The following is a 19,475-nucleotide window of genomic DNA, read 5'->3' on the forward strand; positions in this document are numbered from 1 at the left end:
AGACATGAGCCACCCAGCATGGGTTCTGGGACCCACACTCAGCTGTGGAAGAGCAGTGCACACTCTACACCACTGAGTCACCTCTCCAGCCTGCAGCATGCACAGCAGTAAAATCGTGATGGGGCTGTGTAAAATAAGCTGTGGCCATTCATTAATTAATCACCTCTGTGACTTTCCATAGCTTCCGTCATATCTTAAGAGAAGCCTCTGTTTTATATAAACAGAACACTCCTTGGAAACATTGCAAGGGCAGGCAGAAAGAAGAAAGGAGTGAAGTATTGAGTCTGGTAACTTCAAATTGACTTATGTGGGATCTTTTAGAACTTTTTGTTTGTTTGGTTTTGGGGGGCAGTTGTTTTATTTTGTTTTTTGTTTTGGTTTCTTGAGGCAGGGTTCCTCTGTGTAGCCTTGGCTCTCCTGGACCTCATTCTGTAGACCAGGCTGGCCTCGAACTCACAGAGATCCACCTGCCTCTGCCTCCCAAGTGCTGGCATTAAAAGCAAACACCACCACCGCCTGCTCTGATCTAGGTATCTTTAACTGGCTTAAACATTTGTTTGGTGATCTTTCGTCCCAAAGCTACTGTGTTTTAAATCTGTGGTTAGATTTGCTGGCTCTGGGACCCTCAGACACTTATGGAAAAAGGGAGTTCTGTGGGGAAAAGCTTTGTTTAGATGAGTGAATTTATGACACTGGTGAGTAAGCACAGTGGCGCGCATAGGGGAGGTTGGCTGGCCAGTGGATCAAGGTGTGAGGAAGTCTTTGGAAAGACCAGAGCATTGGCAGGAAGACAGGAGCCACTGGCTTCTGCCGTTACTGAAAGCAGCCTAGGCCTACCCTCCCCAAGTTCACGGTGAGGTTTATGAGGGCCAGTGTGTTTGTGCTGCACTTGACATTTCCACAAATTGCTCTGTAGTTGTTTTTTATTAGTTTTATTCCAGCTGTTGCTCAGGGGATTTTCTGGCAGCCAGGTCCTCCAGGCCAGCTTGGAATCTCTCATTAATTGATTCAAATCATGAAAAGGAGCCATCAAGCCTGCTTTGGTCTCTTTCCTGTTTCTAGCCAGATAAATCCCAGGCAAGGCACCATAAGAAAAGCAGTAATGAGGCTCACACCTCCAGTTTCAAGTGTAGAACTAGCCTGGCCAAGTGTTAAGTGCAGGGGTGAAGTATAAGCCCAGAGGAGGCAGGCCTGAGGAGGAAGCTGACCCTGAGAACGCCACTCCTCCTGGGTCCAACGTGAGAGGAGGCTCCTCAGCAGTTCCACCATGGCCCTGGAGTTAACAGCCTCTCACTGACCCAAATACGTTCACAGGTATCGGTGACTCCCTGTGTTTTCACTTCACACCAACTCCAAAGATACCCTTAACTTGAGAGAAGCTTGACCTGAAGTCTCAGTGCGATTTTTTCCCCTAGGAAGCTGTTAGTTTCATCCCACTTTACAGAGAGGATGTGAAAGTAACTTGAGGAAATCTAGAAGAAGGCTGCTATCAACAAGGTATAACCGATGTGTATTGCTGTTGTTGCAAAGCACAGTATTAGTTTTATTATTAAAAGGCCATAGCAAAGGCAGTATTAGCCGAGCCGAGCCAAGCCTGCCATTGCACATTCTCCAGTAGCAGAATTTTTAAATCAATTGTTGTATCACAGCCGGGCATGGTGGCACATGCCTTTAATCCCAGCACTCAGGAGGCAGAGGTAGGTGGATCGCTTTGAGTTCGAGCCCAGCCTGGTCTACAAAGTGAGCCCAGGACAGCCAAGGCTACACAGAGAGACCTTGTCTCAGAAAAAAAAAATGTTCTATCAACTGTTGTACACTTAGCTCCCATCTTTTCCATACAAGATATGCTCAAATTTCTCTCTCTCTCTCTCTCTCTCTCTCTCTCTCTCTCTCTCTCTCTCTCTCTCTCTGTCTCAAAAGGAATCTAAATCTAAGCATTAAAGTTATTTAAAAACATGAGCCTAAACTAAGTGCATATCTTTAATCCCAACACTTGGGAGGCAGAGGCAGGTGAACCTCTGTGAGTTCGATGACAGCCTGGTCTACAAAGTGAGTTCCAGGACAGGCAAGGCTACACAGAGAAATTCTGTCTCAAAAAGCCAAAAACCAACCAACCAACCAACCAATGAAAAAACAAAAAAACACAAACAACCATGGGTCTAGGCCTTACCCTGCACCCTCCAGACTTTGAATCCTTTGTCTCAGTCTGAAAGGAATTAAGTTAAATAAATCAGTGTTCTAGTGTCTTATTTGTTTAATAGGGTACTTGACTCAAAGCTGGAAGTCAGAAAAGAGTATGTTCACAAGGTTGGGAAAGACTGTCTTAAAACATGGCCTTAGTGCAGGGTGTGGTTGTGGGGTGATAGAAGATGGAAGATTGTAAGAGCATAAGGCTCGGAAGATGGGGCAGAACTGGTTTCTGTACATAAGGGGACCGCCTCACTCAAGTACTCACAGTAGCTTTGATTGCCTGCTCAAGACCAAGTCAGGCAACAGCACAGAAGGGGGCAGGGCCCAGGAGATGCCACCTCTAGTTGAGGAGCCTTGGGGGAATGGGGTGTAATATAGATAGCTATTCACAGCTGAGCACGTTGTACTGACTCTCTACACTCGATCGATTGTGAGTTTCTATGTTTACCCACTGTCCACTGCACTAAAAGCTTCTCTGAGAGAGTCTGAGAGCTACACCAACCTACGGATTTAGCAATAATGTCACAAATGTCATGGGTGTAGCCAACCTGTTTCTAGTTGGATTTAGGGACCACTCCATTAGATGAAAACATGTTAAGTACTGTAAATCTGACCAAGAATCCATATTTGGTGAGCTAATAATCCCAGACTTGAAACTGATACTATTCCTCTGCCAATGAAAATATTGTCCTCTGAATTTTACATTTGTTTTTAAATTTTAAAATGCTTTAAAAGTTTTCTCAGTTAGCATATAGGATAATAGATGTATTAAGACTTTTAAAAAACTCATTTAAAGAAAGATTTGTTTTTATTTTTATTTATGTGCATATGTATCTCTGTAAATGTATGCCATGTGTGGGGGTGCGTACAAAGGAAGGTATTGGATTTTCCAGAGTTGGAATTGAAATCACAGGCTGCTGTGAGCTGCTCAGTATAGATGCTGGGACGTGAACTGGTGCCCTCTAGGAAAGCAGAGAGCTCTCTTCATCATTAAGCCACCCAGCCTGCATTTAAACATCTTTATACATGTATCTCATTGTACTTTGCTCATCCTCACTGCCCACTCTCTCTACTTTCCCTTTCTGATCATCCAGGAGTTGGAAAGATGACTCGATGGTTAAGAGCACTGGCTGTTCTCCCAGAGGACCCAGGTTTGATTCCCAGTCCCCACATGGTGGTTTATAACCGCAGTCCCAGAGGTTCAGCTGTCCTCTCCCAGCCTCCATGGGCACCAGGTGCATACATGGTCCATGGACAGACTTGCAGGCATGCACATAACATAAGATAAAAATAACAATAAAATCTAAAAAGAGGTGCATTAATTCCATGTAAGCCAATTGTAAAGGAAGCAAGCAAAACATGGGACAGTTGGGGAGATGAGAATACTGGGTATTTGCTGACATTAAGGAATAATGATTATTTTTAAAATAAACATTATAATAGTATTTTGGGTACATATGGACCCTGTACTAGCGACAGAACTTCTATGGATCCACTAGGACTCTGATATGTACTAGGCAAGCACAGGCTTAGAGCCAGAATTGAAGCTCCAAAAATGACTGACCAAGATCAGGATCCTGAGGGCATTAGAGCCCTCCAACAAGTGGTGGCTCAGACGCTGGGCCATTTCCCTCCTCACGATACCACTGGGTATGGTGAAGGCTTACCTGAAGTGTCAGAGGCTGCCAGCTAACACCTCTTGCCAGGTGCTGGGATCTGTCCCACACCAAAAGAAGCACTGCCTGTCTTGCAACTGTGTCCTGAAGTCTCCACACCCGTGCCCAGAGAGTACCTGCTACGCCGTCATTTCACCATCTTACCAGCTTCCCTGGCATCAGTAATCCCTTCGTGAAAAGCATGAGGCACAAGGGCACCAGGACTGTAGAATTAGTGTTTTGGTTTTGTTGTTGTTGTTGTTGTTTTGTTTTCTATGCCTGATCTAGCTACAGTTTCCAGACAGGGTCTCTCTGTGTGGCCTTGGCTGTCCCAGACTCACTCTGTAGACCAGGCTGGCCTCGAATGCACAGTGATCTGCCTGCCTCTGACTCCCACCCCTTCCCTGTCAAATGTTTTGTCACAGCAACAGGGAAAAAGAATAAACTAAAAATAAAACCTGATACAAAAAAAAATTGATAAAGAGTACAGTCATTGCTGTGCTAAGCCTGGCCATATGGCTCATGGGCCTTGCAATTTGCTTGTAGAAGGAATGTGCATGAGTTTGGAGTTGCACTCCAATGTGCATGGAGTGGAGACCCAGAATACTGTAAGGAAAGCATGATTTAGGAGTATTTTGGTGGGCATCTAGAAGACCAGAATGCCCGTGGAGATGCAGACAAGAGATTTCAGAATAAGGATTCTATTAGAAACTAGACTAAGGGGTTTAGAGAGATGGCTCAGAGGTTAAGAGCGCTGATTCCTCTTTCAGAAGACCCAGGTTCAATTCCCAGCACCCACAAGGCAGCTCACAATTGTCTGTAACTCCAAGATCTGGCACCCACAGACATACATGCAGGAAAAACACCAGTGCACATTAAAAAAGAAAGGAAGGAAGGAAGAAACCAGACTAAAAGCCACTTCCTGTTAAAATCTGACCAAGAATCTGGCTGCGTCCTCACTTGTATAAGGCTGATTTAAAATAATTTAAAAAAAAAAAAAAAAGGACTAAGTCATTTGGAGAAAATCGCCGGACAACACAGTTTTTCAGGCTGTGTCATGATTATGGCTCATGTATAGATCAGAGTTACTTATATGCGGGAGCAGGGAAAGAAAATGAAAGAATTGATAAATGTCCAGCTAGGTGAAGAAAAGAGCAAGGGTGAGTTTAACATGAAGAAGAAGGCTGATAAGCCCCCATACCCACCAACACACACACTGTGGCTCACGCCTAAAATTCCGGCATTCAGGAGACAGAGGCAAGGGGAGCTAGCCCGGTCTACCAAGTGAGTCTAGGACAACCAAGGCCACACAGAGATATGCTGTCTTGAAAAAAGAAAACAAAAGCAAAAACAAAACAAAACAAAGTGAAAGGAACAAGGCTGGTGCCAAGAGAGTGTCAGAGACTGTTAAAGAGCTAAGGGTCATTAAGTAGAAGACACACTCTGGGACAGAAGAAGCAGGCCTTGAGGGCAGGATCCCACCTGTGGAGAGTTACTAAGTGAAATGCAAATTCACCTGAAAGGAGTGTTTCTTAAAACAAAGAGCTTTCAGATTGCCTGGTGGAAGGTGGTTTCCCAGGTGAGTGATTCCCCAGCGAAATTCTTGCAAGCTTACCTGCAGCTGTGGCCCTGAGGGGGTCAAGAGTACAGCTCAGGCTGAGGGCAGACGTTGGCTTCATCCATGTGGGGCTGATTCTGTGGAAGGGAAGGCAGGATTCAGGAATGAGGGGCTCATGGAAGCTTGCACTAAGGCTCAAGAAAGCCACTGAAGCCAGGCAGTGTGTGGCTGGATTGGAGTCCCTACCTGGAGGCCCCAAGAGGTCAGTGCTTAAAGCTATGAAGATAAATTCTAAGTTGCAGTGGAGACCTCAGGTTACAGGAGATGTCAGAAACAGGGGACACTTGCTCCTGAGGGAACAGGCCCCAAAGAGAGGCAACAGAGCTTGGGGGTAGGACCACAAGTGCCTGTTGTGAGTCCCTATAATGCCACCAAGAGCTTAGATGCTGGACATGTTTTGAACGGCTCTGTTTCAGGTCTAAACTTTGATTATGACCCCATTTTTCTCTTTAGAATGAGAATGTTTACTCTGAAATATTGTTCTGATTAGTTTTATGTCAACTTGACACAAGCTAAAGTCATCTGGGAGAAAGGAGCCTCGGTTGAGAAAATGCCTCCAGAAGATCAGGCTGCAGCCAAGCCTGTGGGACATTTTCTTAATTAATGATTGATGTGGGAGGGCTCAGATTATTGTGCGTGGGTGGTGGCATTCCCTGGGCGGGTAGTCATTTTTGAGTAGGCCATGGGAGGAAGTTAGTATGCAGCCCGCACCCCTCCATGGCCTCTGCATCATCTCCTGACTCCAGATTCCTGCTCTGTTTGAGTTTCTGTCCTGGCTTCATTCAGTGATGAGGTATGATGTGGAAGCATAAACAAAATATACCTTTCCCCCCTCAACTGTTTTTTTTTGTCATATTGGTTTTTATTTGTTTGTTTGTTTTTGTTACTTTTCAAGATAGGTTTTCTCTGTGTAGCTTTGGCTGTCCTGGTCTCGCTTTGTTGACCAGGCTGGCCTAGAACTCACATTAGTCTGCCTGCCTCTGCCTCCTGAGTGCTGGGATTAAAGGCGTGTGCCACTACCGGCCCAGCCCTGGTCATAGTATTTTACCACAGCAATAGGAAACTAACTAAGACAGGTATTATATGTTCGAAGTATTACTTGTTTTCTGATTTTATGGGAGGTCCCAGTTACGAGTTTGTCTTGAGTCTCGGAAGAGATTTAGACTTCTGAGCAACTGGCACTGTTAAACTCTGGGGACCTTTAGATGAGGTCTAAATGCAACAATATGCATTATAAAGTAAACATGAGATTTATGGGTCATGGGTGGAATGTTATGCTTTAAAATGATGTGTTGTCTGAGAAGGGGAACTAGAGTAGACATTCTGGGTGGATGGTGGGGAGGGGCCTGGGTGGAGGAGTGGGTGGTGATAAGAACAGGAGGGCCCAGGTTGGGGGAGCAGTACTGGAAGAGACTGCTGGAATGGGATGGGGAGGGGGTGAGCTAGAACCCTAGGACAATAGAAACTCCCGGGAGGCTATGAGGGTGACCCCAACTAAGACTCCTAGCAATGGGGGATACGGAACCTGAACCTGCCATCTTCTGTAACTAGGTAAGACTTCCAATGGAGGGGCTGGGACACTAACCCAGCCACAAAACCTTGGCCTACAATTTATCCTGCCTACGAGCTATGTATGCAGGGTAAAGATGGAGCAGACATTGAGGGAATAGCCAACCTATGAGGCCCATATCATGAGAGGGAGACTACTCCTGCCACTGTTAATGATATTCTGCTATACTTGCAGACAGGAGCCTAACATAATCATCATCAAAGAGGTGTCTTCCAGCAACTCATGGAAACATGCAGAGACCCACAGCTAAACATTAGGCGGAGCTTGGGGAAATACTGTGGAAGAGGGGGAAGAAGGATTGTGGGAGCCAAAGGGGTCAAGGACACTACAGGGAAACCTACGGAATCAACTAATCTGGGCCCACAGGGGCTCACAGAGACTGAACCAGCAACCAGAGAGCATGCATGGGATGGGCCTAGGCTCTCTGCCCAAATGTAACAGCTGTGTGGCTTGGTCTTCATGTGGGACTCCTAACAGCAGGAGCAGGGGCTGTCTCTGACTCTGTTGCCTGCCCTTGGGACCCTTTTCCCCCTGTTGGGCCGCCTCGTCTAGCCTCAATAGGGGAAGATGACCTAGTCTTACTGCAGCTTGACATGCCAAGACTGGTTGATATTCATGGGAGGCCTCCCCTTTCCTGAAGAGAAAAGGAGGAGGCGTGCCTGGGGGAGGGAAAGGGAAACTGTGCTGCATATTGTATTCTTTGAGTTGCTAATCTTTGTGTTGTTAAAGAAACAAGTAAGTTCTGACTTAAGAGCAGTTCAGGGGAGTGCATTCTTTTCAGCGTGCCTAGCTGGGCTGGGAGGGATGGAGTTCTTGCTGTATAAATCAGCCTTGTGTGGAGTAAAGTTGAGCCTTGATCCGGATTCATTGTGTTGGCTCTGTATTCCTCGTGTCTCTGTCCCTTCTCTTTCATCCACACCCCCTCTTTCTGAGAACCTGTTAGATATGTCCTGTGGGATGGGACAACTATTCAGTTCTCTTCATTCATTTTTTGTTCTTCGTTTGAAAAAAAGGATTCTCTGTGTAGTCCTGAATGTCCTGGAGCTAGCTATGTTGTAGGCTATAATGTTATTATGTAATTCAAATGCTGATTTCTGTACCCCACATATCTGATTGCAGTCTTTGTTCTGAGAATCTCCTGTCTCAATGTTGTGTAAACACTGAACCCCTATTGTCCCCTGATATGCCAGTAAAGTGGCTTACAGCCAACCGCTGAGCAAGGGAGAGAATAAGGCTGGGCTTCCTACCAGCCAGGGGAGGAGGAGTTAGAGGTAGAACCAGGGGATTCAGCCATGAGAGAGGTCCAAGAGAGGTCAGAAGATGGAGCCAGAGCAGGGAAAGCTACAAAATGAAAGTATCTCTGGAATGTACTATGGGAGGGAACCAGATTAGCTTAGAGGGCTAAGAATAGAGTGATAGCTGTTCAGTTCTTGTGTTGTGAAGCTTATTGTTAAAAATACATAAGAGAGTCTCAGTTATATGTAGTAGCTGGTTAAGAGAGAAACCGAGAAACAAAGAGTTTTTATAAAAATAACGTTAGCACTGTGTAGACCAGGCTGACCTGGAACTCACAAAAATCTGCCTGCCTCTGCCTTTGAATACTGGATTAAAGGCTACAGCACCATGCCTAGCTTTGGTTTTTGTTTTGTTTTTTTTGTTTTTTTTTCATTCTTAAAAAACAAGGCCTTAGACTATTTGTGGTTTATCTATTTGAACAGATACTTCAGTTTTATTTTTTATATATGTATGCACATATGTGTGTATGTGTATGCTTATGAGCATGGGCACATGTGAGCCATCTTTGAAGCCCAACATCTCATTTTTTCATATGATGAGTCATATTGAAATTAACTGAATAATATGTAAGCCATTTTAGAAATTGAACTTTATATAGGAAGAAAAACTAATGAAATTTATTATAAACATATATTTTCCTAGTTTATCTTCATTATATACATGTATTTTCCTAGTTTGTCATTATTTCAAAGCATGTGGAATGTTGGTGTGTTAATTTTCTTTGTTTTGATTTCTCGATTTCTTGGCCATAATCAAAAATATCCTAGGACCAGATGGATTCACTGCTGAATTCTGTCAAACGGAAAGGGAAGATCTCCTACTGTCCTTAAATTATTTCATAAAATAGGAGATAGAACACTGACAAATTTTTTCTATGAAGCCAGTACTATCTTAGTACCCAAACAGGTAAAGATACAACAACAACAACAACAACAGACCAATTTCTCTGATAGATGAACAAAGATGCAGAGATTCTCAGCAAAATACTTGCAACACAAATTCAGGAACATATTGAGGCTATTCTACATCATGACCAAGTGAGCTTCATCCCAGAGATAAAAGAATTGTTCACCATATGTAAGTCAATGTAATACACCATGTAAATAAGACAAAGGACAATGAGCTACAAAAGAAAGAAATATGAAAAGTATTTCATTCATAAAACAATCTTTGACAAGATTTATAATTTGTTTCTCTTTTGAAAAAAAAAAAGTTTACCATTTTTGACTCTAAATACCAAGGCACTACACTTCATTTTATACTTCTTGGACTCTGTAGACAAATGAGGAGAATTATAAAGGGTGACGCTGGAAGACTCTCGCCCCTTCTGTTGTTATCTTCCATGCTTTGTGTTTATCATTACACTGCTTACGTCATAATACACTATTGAGTCCTGCATCTTCCTGTTGCTATTATGAGAGTTTCCCATTTTGGTACAATTTGCCCATTGTGTTTTATTTATTCACCATTTAAAGTAATAACTATTTACGAAGGCACCATTTTCAATACACATTTCTTCTACTAAAAGTAGGCAAAGCAGCCTTGTAACCAGAGAAATCCAGAAAGTGAAGACAAAAGCCAAGTCTGGAGTTTTGGTGGTTAAAGTGAGACCGGTGAATCCTGAAGGCAAGGGTAGTCTGCAGTCCAGGTGAGGAGCTAACAGTTCCTCTCGGTTTTACCAGTGAATGAAACAGAAGCAGGCAAGCATAAAAGAGAGACCAGCTCAGAGGCAATTTTAGTGCTCCAGGTAGGAGATCACGGATCTGGGCAAGGAGGTAATCAAGAGAGCTGAAGAGGAGGTTGTAGATTCAGGTGGAATAACATTTTTACCTTGGTGATAGTTTGCATGTGGGGCACAAGAAAGAAGGGAAACTGAAGAGTGAGTTTGAACAGTGTCTGTTGGAGGGGAGTAGTGGGGTGCCATTTACTGAAGTAGGAAAAATGGGTTTGGGTCATGTATTATCAATGGCATCGGTTGGCACAGCTGTGTGAGTTTTCCTGTGCTGCTGAAGTGGGACTGGGATGTGGGGCTTAGGTTTCACTCCCAGGTGACGTCAGAGGGATGTCTGTGACAAGAGAGAACAGGCAAAGGCATGCCAGGTATTTTCTAGGGCATGGTGACCATCATGTTTGCCTAGGGCTATAAACTCAGAGGCAGAGAGATGGAGAACTGGGAAGTTGGTCAGAGACAAGATGGTGAGTCTACCATGAGTATCAGAGAAAGTAACCTGGAAGAACTGGAGCGTGTGTGCTGAGTCACTTGGAACCCACAGCTCAGGGCGCACAGCAAAAGCTTAGTACGTAATTATGAATTACTTAGGTGACTGTTGGGATCTGGGTTAGTCCAAGAAACTAAGGATTTTCACCTCTCTAGTACTGTTGAACTGTTTCATGATTTGAGTAGCCCCCTCCCCTGCCATGACTCCCCCCCCCCCATTCCTATGTAGCTCAGGCTGGTCTCTCTCTTTTTAACATTTTTTATTAATTTAATCACTTTGCAGACTGATCCCAGCCCCCTCCCTCCTCTCCTTTCAGTTCCATCCTCATGGCCTCTTCTCCCCATCCTCCCTTCCTTCTCAGAGAAGGGGGGAGTCCTTTCAGGGGTACCAACCCACCTTGACATCTCAAGTAACACAGAACTAAGCACATTCTCTCCCACTGAGGCTTGACAAGACAGTCCAGCTAGGAGAAAGGAATCCAAAGGCAGGCAACAGAGTCAGAGACAACTCCAACTCCCATGGTTAGGAGACCCACATGATGTCCTTGCTGCACATCTGCTACATATGTATAGGGGGCCTAGCTCTGGCCCGTGCATGCTCTGTAGTTAGTGGTTCCATCTCCGTGAGACCCCATGGTACCAGGTTAGTTGACTCTATAGGTCATCTTGTGGTGTCCTTGACCCCTCCAGCTGCCTCAGTCCCTTCTTCCCACTCTTGCACAAAACTCTCCAATCTCAGCCTATTGTTTGGCTGTGGGTTTCTGCATCTGTTTCCATAAGCTGCTAGATACAGCATCTCAGAAGGCAGCTAGGTTCCCATCTGCAAGCATAGCAGAGTATCATTAATAGTAACAGGAGTTGGCTTTCTCCCATGGGGTGAGTCTCAAGTTGGGCCAGTCATTGGTTGGCCATTTCCTCAATCTCTGTTCCATCTTTATCCCTACACTTCTTGTAGGCAAGACAAATTTGGGTCTAAGGTATTATGGGTAGATTGGTGTCCCTCTCCCTCCATTGGAAGTCCCACCTGGCTACAGGAGGTGCTGAGTTCAGGCTCTATGACCCCCGTTGTTAAGGATCTCAGAAGGGGTCACCCCCATTGACTCCCAGGGGCCTCCCCCATCCCAGAGATGTTCCCCCATTGATTTCTGTTCTCTTTCCAAGTCTTTCCCCTACTACCCCGCCGCCTCCTCCCTCCCCACACATGATCCTACCTCATTACCCTCCCTACCTTCTCTCCCACATAGCTCCCTCGTTCCATCTTCCTTGGCTTCTTTGGGTCTGAGGGTTGTAGCATGGTTATCCTATACATTATGTCTAATGTCCACTTGTAAGTGAGCACATACCACACATGCATGTCTTTCTGGGTCTGGGCTATTTCACTCAGTATGATCTTTCCTAGTTCCATCCATTTGCCTGCAAATTGCATGATGTCTTTGTTTTTAATAGCTGAGTAGTATTCTGTTGTGTAAATGTACCAAATTTTCTCTATCCATTTTTCGGTTGAGGGATATCTGGGTTGTTTCCAGTTTCTGGCTATTACTAATAAAGCTGCTATGAATATAGTTGGATCAGTGTTCTTGTGGTATGGTGGAACATCTTTTGGGTATATACCCAGGGTATATACCTGGGTCTTGAGGTAGAACTATTCCCAATTTTCTGAGAAAGTGCCAGATTGGTTTCCACAGTGGTTATATAAGTTTGCACTCCCACCAACAAAGGAGGAGTGTCCCCCTTGTTCCACATCCTTGACAGCATGTACTGTCTGTCATGTGAGTTTTTGATCTTAGCCATTCTGATGGGTGTAAGATGGAATCTCAGAGTCATTTTGGTTTGCATTTCCTTGATGACTAAGGATGTTAAACATTTCTTTAAGTGCTTCTCAGTCATTTGAGATTCCTCTATTGAGAATTCTGTTTAGCTTTGTATTAATTTTTTATAGTTTATTTAATTTTAATTTGTGTACATTGGTGTTGGACTTATGGACAGTTGTGAGCTGCCATGTGGGTGTTGGGAATTGAACCTGGGTCCTTTGGCAGAGCAGGCAGTGCTCTTAACCACTGAGCAATCTCTCCAGCTCCATTTGTATCCACTTTTAATTGGGTTATTTGGTTGGTTTGTGTTCAATTTCTTGAGTTCTTTAAATATTCTGGATATTAGCTCTCTGTCAGATGTAGGGCTGGTGAAGATCGTTTCCTGTTCAGTAGGCTGACATTTTGTCCTATTGATGGTGTCCTTTTCGGCTGATCTCTTAGAAACGATTTATTTATTTGTATGTATCTGTGTGGAGGTATGTGCATTTGAATATGGATGACGTTAACTTTGGATCCCCTGCCTCTGAAATGGCTCACAGCGGGCTGTGAAGCTGCCTTATATGGGTGTTGGGAACTGCGAGCAGTAGTTGAAACATCTCTCCAGGCCCTGTTCTCTAACTCTTGAGTCTCCTGCATTCACCTACCAAGTGCCTGTCTTACAGGTACGTACTGCCACACTGGCTTGAGTCATCTTTTTTAATGTTTCCACCCCATTTCCTCTACTTTCTTCCTCCTGGGTGGGGGAGGGCAGAATTACAAGCTTCTCTGTTTCTAGTCGCTGGTGGAGAATGTACAAGGTAGTTACTGATACAAATCCTGGAGTCACACTAGGCTCTCAGGAAGCTAGTTGGATTGTGGGTTGATCTAGATATTTCATTCATTAGGTTTATTCATTTATTCATTCATTTCCCCCCCACAAAACCTTGCTGAGCACCTACTATGTACCTATGAGTAGATGTTAAGGTGAATGGATGAGTAAATGTCCAGAAAAGTTTTGCTCATTAAGCTGCTACAAATAACATCTGAGTCTCTGGACATGAACTTTTTGGCTTCCTGCCCTCCATACACAGTTATATTGAGATAAAAGGAAAGGAAAACCTGTATTCTTTTGCCTGCTGTGTTGTTTTAAAATTTTATAAAAATGTACAATGCTCTGAAGAGGCTCAGGCAGAAATACATCTTTCTATGGTGTCTAAAAATGGACAGCCACATCTCTCTAGAAGCCGCTGGGGGTCAGCAGTCATGCCCCACAAAGGCAGCGGGCACAGTCTCCCGCTAACGTTTTTAAGGCCACTGCGAATTAGTTTTTTAGTTTGGTTATGCTTAACACCAAACCTTCAGGATCTGTGTGTTCATGGTTTTCCATGAGAGACAGGGAATTTGGGTGAAACCGTGTCATCCATTTATTTTACTTTCCGCCACTGCTCTCCCTACTCCAGGCAGTATATGAGGCCAAGCTGAGGCAACAGGAATGCAGGTGGTAATGGTACGTGTCTTCCTCTTTAGCATTCAGCAGGGTTGAGGGGCCAGCCTCAGGGCTGTTAATGTACACGGAGTGCATGGTAGACACTCAACTAGTTCTTGGTTGACTAATGGATTCTTACAAACCCCCACTGAAGCTGAGAGTGTATTTCAGCACCTGCTGTAGGTACCCAATGAAGATGTATATTGGATGAATGCATGAATCCTTGATGAATTGGATGAATGCGTGAATTCCAGGGGAGGGCTGAGCTTGCAAACCCTTCTAGGGTTGACTCCTTTGATTTCTCTAATAATAAACAAGTACTCTTTTCTTCCCACTCCCACTCAACACAGCACAGTTATGACACAAGATTGTATGTGTGTGTGTGTATGTGTGTGTGTGTCTTACTCACCACACAGATTTCCAACATAGCTCAGCTAGGTGTCCTCTAATTCACGTCAATGCCAACACCATCTACCTGGAGATAGTGACAGATCCCACAGGTTGAGGCCTCTCACAAGACAGATTCCCATACTTTATGAACCCCTTGGAAAGAGTAAGTTGCCTCTTAAATTTTTGGCCAACTTACTTTAAGTTAGGCTTCTTACTGTCCTTCTTTGGGCTTGATTAATTTGCTAGGGTGGCTCACAGAACTAAGGAAAACACATGCATTGGCTTTAAATTTATAATATATCTCTAAAAAAAAAAAAAAAAGGAACCTATGAAAAATAATGGAGGAGGCAGCATAAAGCTTCCATGCCGTATATAGCCAGGAAGACCAGAGGTTCAGTCATCCACATGCCCATTGAATCTTACTGTTGAAGAGCAAAGTTTATGGAACCTGATTCATATACCCTTGTCCTCTCTAGAGGTCAGTGGCTAGGGCTGAACGTTGAGCACATACAACAGGTGTAACACTTTGTCGGACCCTGTGAGAGGCGCAACAATTGACCAGTCAAACATCCTGCCCAGGTGTTTGACCTCCCTGGCAAGGATCTCAGCTGTGGACTCTAGAGAAACCGCTCCACAGAGTGAGACAGGTCAAATGATAGGCTTCTGATAAATGTTCTCGTTTATAGAACAATCTGTTCATGTCATCAAACATTTACGAAGTTGCTTCAGGAAGAGGAGGGACATACAAGAACTAGGTTGCTTCTCTTCCCTTGCCTATTCCAGGGAAGACTTGATAAATATTTATTGGCTGTATTGACACCCACTTAAGTGTTTGCAAAACAGTGTACTGGAACTGTCGCTTAGGAGAGCCACGTTTAGAGAAGCTGTCAGATTTGCCATAGCTTTAAGCTAGGAAGATTGGGACCCAAGGCTCTTTGGTTGTGCTTAATAAGTATTTACCCTAGCTGTGTGTTTTCTTTATATCCAGTTCCTACTCATGGGAACTTTCCTCTACCTCTCAAGTCAGTCTGATGGCTTGGTCTGATGGAGCATAGCAGTTTACAAAGTCTGCCTTGTATAATATTCCCTTTACTGTCTACTTGGGGGTACAGGCATGAGGACAATCACATTTGCAATGTCCCTTAGGCTGGAAAGAATGCTCCAAATGAACAGCTGTGCTCTGTCCCAGATGTAGTTGGGCATTGTTGAAGGAGAAAGCAAGATGACTGTAGGTCTCTGGTATATATATGAGGTTCTGGGTAACAGTTGCTACTATTGTTATTATCAATAATTAAAAGTACTCAGTAATGCTGGGTGTAATGGCCTTTGATTTCAGCACTGAGGATGCAGAAGCAGGTAGATCTCTGTGAGTTCAAGGCCCAGCCTGGTCTCCATCGTGGGTTCTAGGACAGGCAGGGCTACATAGGCAGACTGAGTCATACACAACAAGTACTCACTGATAAGTGTTAATCCCAATGTAGGAATTGTGACTGTAATCTAGGAAAGCAGAAGGAGCTCTTTGGTTGAAAAAAGATCTAAGGAATGAGTTACTGCTGATATCGCTGTGGTGGATGCACACCGAAGTATCACCAGGAGGTGATGCAAGAGATGATGGTCTAACATGTTTGCATGTTATCAGGATTCATTATTTAAATCCAACGTAGGTGATTTGCTTGATATATATGGAAGGAATATTAAATTTACCAGATTGTTGTTGTTGTTTCTTCTTCTTCTCCTCCTCTTCCTCCTCCTCCTTCTTCTTCTCCTTCTTCTTCCAGATAGACTTTCATTATCCTTTTCCCAGTTTTTTTGAGACAGGGTTTCTCTGTGTAGCCTTGGCTTGCTGGGCTCGCTTTGTAGACCAGGCTGGCCTCAAACTCACAGCGATCCACCTGCCTTTGCCTCCTGAGTGCTGGGATTAAAGGTGTGCACCACTATGCCTGGCTCCCCAGATCACTTCTTAATTAAGTGTTCTAGTAAAGGAAAGACATCCTTAATCAACCAAACAATGTCAAGTCTAGGTATATTAATAACTAGAACACCAGCCAGGAGGATCATGGGAAGCTGATACAGAGAGTCCTCCATGCTCATGTTAGCTAGGTGTTTCTCAATTTGAGAACAGTTGAATGTGGCAACGCCAAGTGGACTTAAGCTCTTTTTGCTCTCTTCACTCACCACTGGGCAAATGGGCCAAAGGTGAATACCCAGTAGGCCATGGAAGAAAGGAGGGACTAGGGTTATTCAAGCCTTGGAAGCCAGTGTTTTAACCATTAATGAGCAAAGAGTGGTGATTATTATTCACAATTGCCTTGGTCTTCCCTCTCTTATGCTGTTGGCTTTGAGGTTCCAGATCAGCGGTTTTCAACCTGTGGATCAGGACCTCTTCTGGGGGCTTGAATCACCCTTTCACAGGGGTTGCGTATTAGATATCTTGCATATCAGATATCCTGCATAATAACAGCGGCAAAGTTACAGTTATGAAGCAGCAATGAAAATAATTTTATTGTTGGGGTGACCATAACATGAGGAACTGTATTAAAGGGGCGCAGCATTAGGAAGGCTGAGAACCACTGCTCTAGATGTATTTATACACTGTTCTCGATGATATAGGCAACTAAGGTGCTATTGCCTTCGAGAATGTACATGGATAATCCCAGCTATCAAGGAAATCAAGGCAGGAGGACTGCAAGTTCAAGGTCGGCTAGGGCAACTTAGTAAGACTTCTATCCCAACCTAAAGAAAAAGGGAAGATAAGGAGTGCAGACAGTTCTCTGGTAGAGCATTTGCCTAGCATATGCAACCGAGGCCTCAGATCCAGTATGTTATATAGAAAAAAACAAAAAGAGAAAGAAAGGGGGAGAACGTTCACATGGGACTTCACAACCGTCTTCCCAGGAGACATAAGAATTGCCAGTAGCAGAGATACTGATAGTTTAGGTGACCAGGTCTAGCCCTCATTTAAAAGGAATCCCGTGGTGCTCTGTTTAGCCCACGGTGTTAGATATGAATTCCGTGGTGTTCTGTTTAGCCCACGGTGTTAGATATGAATTCTGTGGTGTTCTGTTTAGCCCACGGTGTTAGATATGCATTCTGTGGTGCTCTGTTTAGCCTATGGTGTTAGATATGAATTCTGTGGTGCTCTGTTTAGCCTATGGTGTTAGATATGAATTCTGTGGTGCTCTGTTTAGTCCATGGTGTTAGATATGAATTCTGTGGTGCTCTGTTTAGCCTATGGTGTTAGATATGAATTCTGTGGTGCTCTGTTTAGCCTATGGTGTTAGATATGCATTCTGTGGTGCTCTGTTTGGCCTGTGGTGTTAGATATGAATTCAGTGGTGCTCTGTTTGGCTCAGGATGTCAGGAGGGCAGAGGCAGCTCCCTTTCCCTGTTGCATCCACACCACACCATCACCTGCCTTGGAGGGGCATTCTGATGGGCTGCTCTTAAATTCGTGAGTTTTCCAGACAATTCAACAGCCTCTTGGAGATCAGCTCAGGAGAATTTGCCTGGACACACATGCCCTGTGCCTTCTGTGCTAGATACTGACTTTTTAGTATTTCCTGCTGGAATGCTGCTTGGGTGGAGTTCCCTTTGGAAGCGCCAGGGTTTTCCTGTTTGTGCAGTTGATTCCCAAAACCTTAAATAAACTCTGTTGTTATGTCTCCAGAATGGTAACAACTCCACAGTTCTTTATTAGGCACCTACTAGGGGCCAGGCATTTTTCTAGGACTGGCTATGGTAGTGACCGCCATAGCCCCTGCTCTCCCAGGGTTCTCACTGTGATCCAGGACTGGGATTAGTAAACAAACAGTCATTTGCCTTCCACATGCTAAATGCCATGCAGGACAAAGTACAGAGTTGGGAGATGGGAGGATGGGTGAATGCAACCTCCAAAGTGTCAGAGCTTGAGGACGGGTGCAGAGTGCATGCTAAATAGAAGAATGTGATTTTGTAGCAACTTTTCTCAATTACCTGCAAGTAGTATTCTGGTTAATTTTCAAAAGCCCCATTTGCCCCACAATGGCTTAAGCATCTGCATTCTTCTCATTTTTACTTCAAGTGAATGCAAAGCAATAAACTATAAAATAAACCACAACGGCACCAGGGCCACACTCGATAGCCGGCTTTAAGGAAGGCTCATATCTAGGTGAGAGGCAAGCAGAAATGGAACCAGGCAAGAAAGGGGAGGTGCCGCCTGGATTCCAACAAGTTAGGTCGTTCATTGTTGCATTTGAAGTCATTTGGACATGTCAAATAGACAACAGTTCTTATACAGGCTTATATAGGTTTTATAGCTGACTAAACATCCCAGTGCCACTTGAGATGAACGACTTGTGTTTTATTTTGTCTTTTCTGGACTCTCTCGACTAATTTCCTGAATAAAAACTAGAAGGTGGTAATAGGACTTTTTGCAAAGGCTTCTGTATGTTTATTTGGTTGGGGTGTCTTATGATTACTTTGGGATATAGTGTGTATGAGTGTGTGTACATGTGTGTTCACTTATGTGTAGGTGCACATGTATGTTTGCTTGGGTGTGTGGAGACCGGAGCTCAGCATCACCTTGGGCATACTTCCTCAGTAGCCAGCTACCTTGCTTATTGAGACAAGGTCTCTTACTGGGACCTGGAATTCATCAAAGAGGCTAGAGTGCCTGGCCAGTGAGCCCTAGGGATCTTACTACTATCTTTGCCTCCCCAGTCCTGGGATCACTAGTGTGTCCCACCACATCTGGCTTCTTAGGTGGGTACTGGGGATCGAACTCAGGTCTTTAGGCTTTCATGGTGTGCACTTTACTGACCGAGCTATTTACCCAACCTTTTGGGTTTATTCTTGATTTCTGCTCAGGTGACAAGAATGCACTGTTGCTCATTTTCAAAAAATCACTTTATTGCCAGGTATGGTGGTATTCACCTGTGTGATTCTGAACTTGGGAGGCTAAAATAAGGAGGGTTACCCCAAGCCTGAGGGCAGCAAGAATACAGATTGTGAAACCCTGTCCCCAGATTTCACTTTATTAAGTTATAATTTATTTATTTATTGTTAAAAGATTTATTAATTTATTACATACACAGTGTTTTGTCTGGATGCCAGAAAAGGGCATTAGATCTCATTATATATGGTTGTGAGCCACCATGTGGTTGCTGCGAATTGAACTCAGGACCTTTGGAAAAGAAGACAGTGCTCTTCTCTTCTGAGCCATCTTTCCAGCCCTGAAGTTATAATTTATATATGGTAGATTATACTCAATCGAAGCATACAGGT

At 44.1% G+C, this 19,475-nt stretch overlaps 1 long non-coding RNA gene across 1 annotated transcript in view; it reads right to left on the reverse strand.

The window, feature by feature from the left end:
• The window catches only part of LOC311579560, a 53,384-nt gene extending 37,067 nt beyond the window's left edge, over positions 1–16,317 (reverse strand). The window contains exons 1-2 of the long non-coding RNA XR_014773193.1: positions 15,918–16,317; positions 5,461–5,540 (exon numbers count right to left, since the gene is read on the reverse strand). This is a non-coding gene — a long non-coding RNA (uncharacterized lncRNA). The remainder of the gene's footprint in view (positions 1–5,460; positions 5,541–15,917) is intronic.
• Between the last annotated feature and the right edge of the window lie 3,158 nt (positions 16,318–19,475).

This window comes from Acomys minous (assembly GCF_964271855.1).
Source record: "Acomys minous genome assembly, chromosome: 2".
NCBI lineage: Eukaryota > Metazoa > Chordata > Mammalia > Rodentia > Muridae > Acomys > Acomys minous.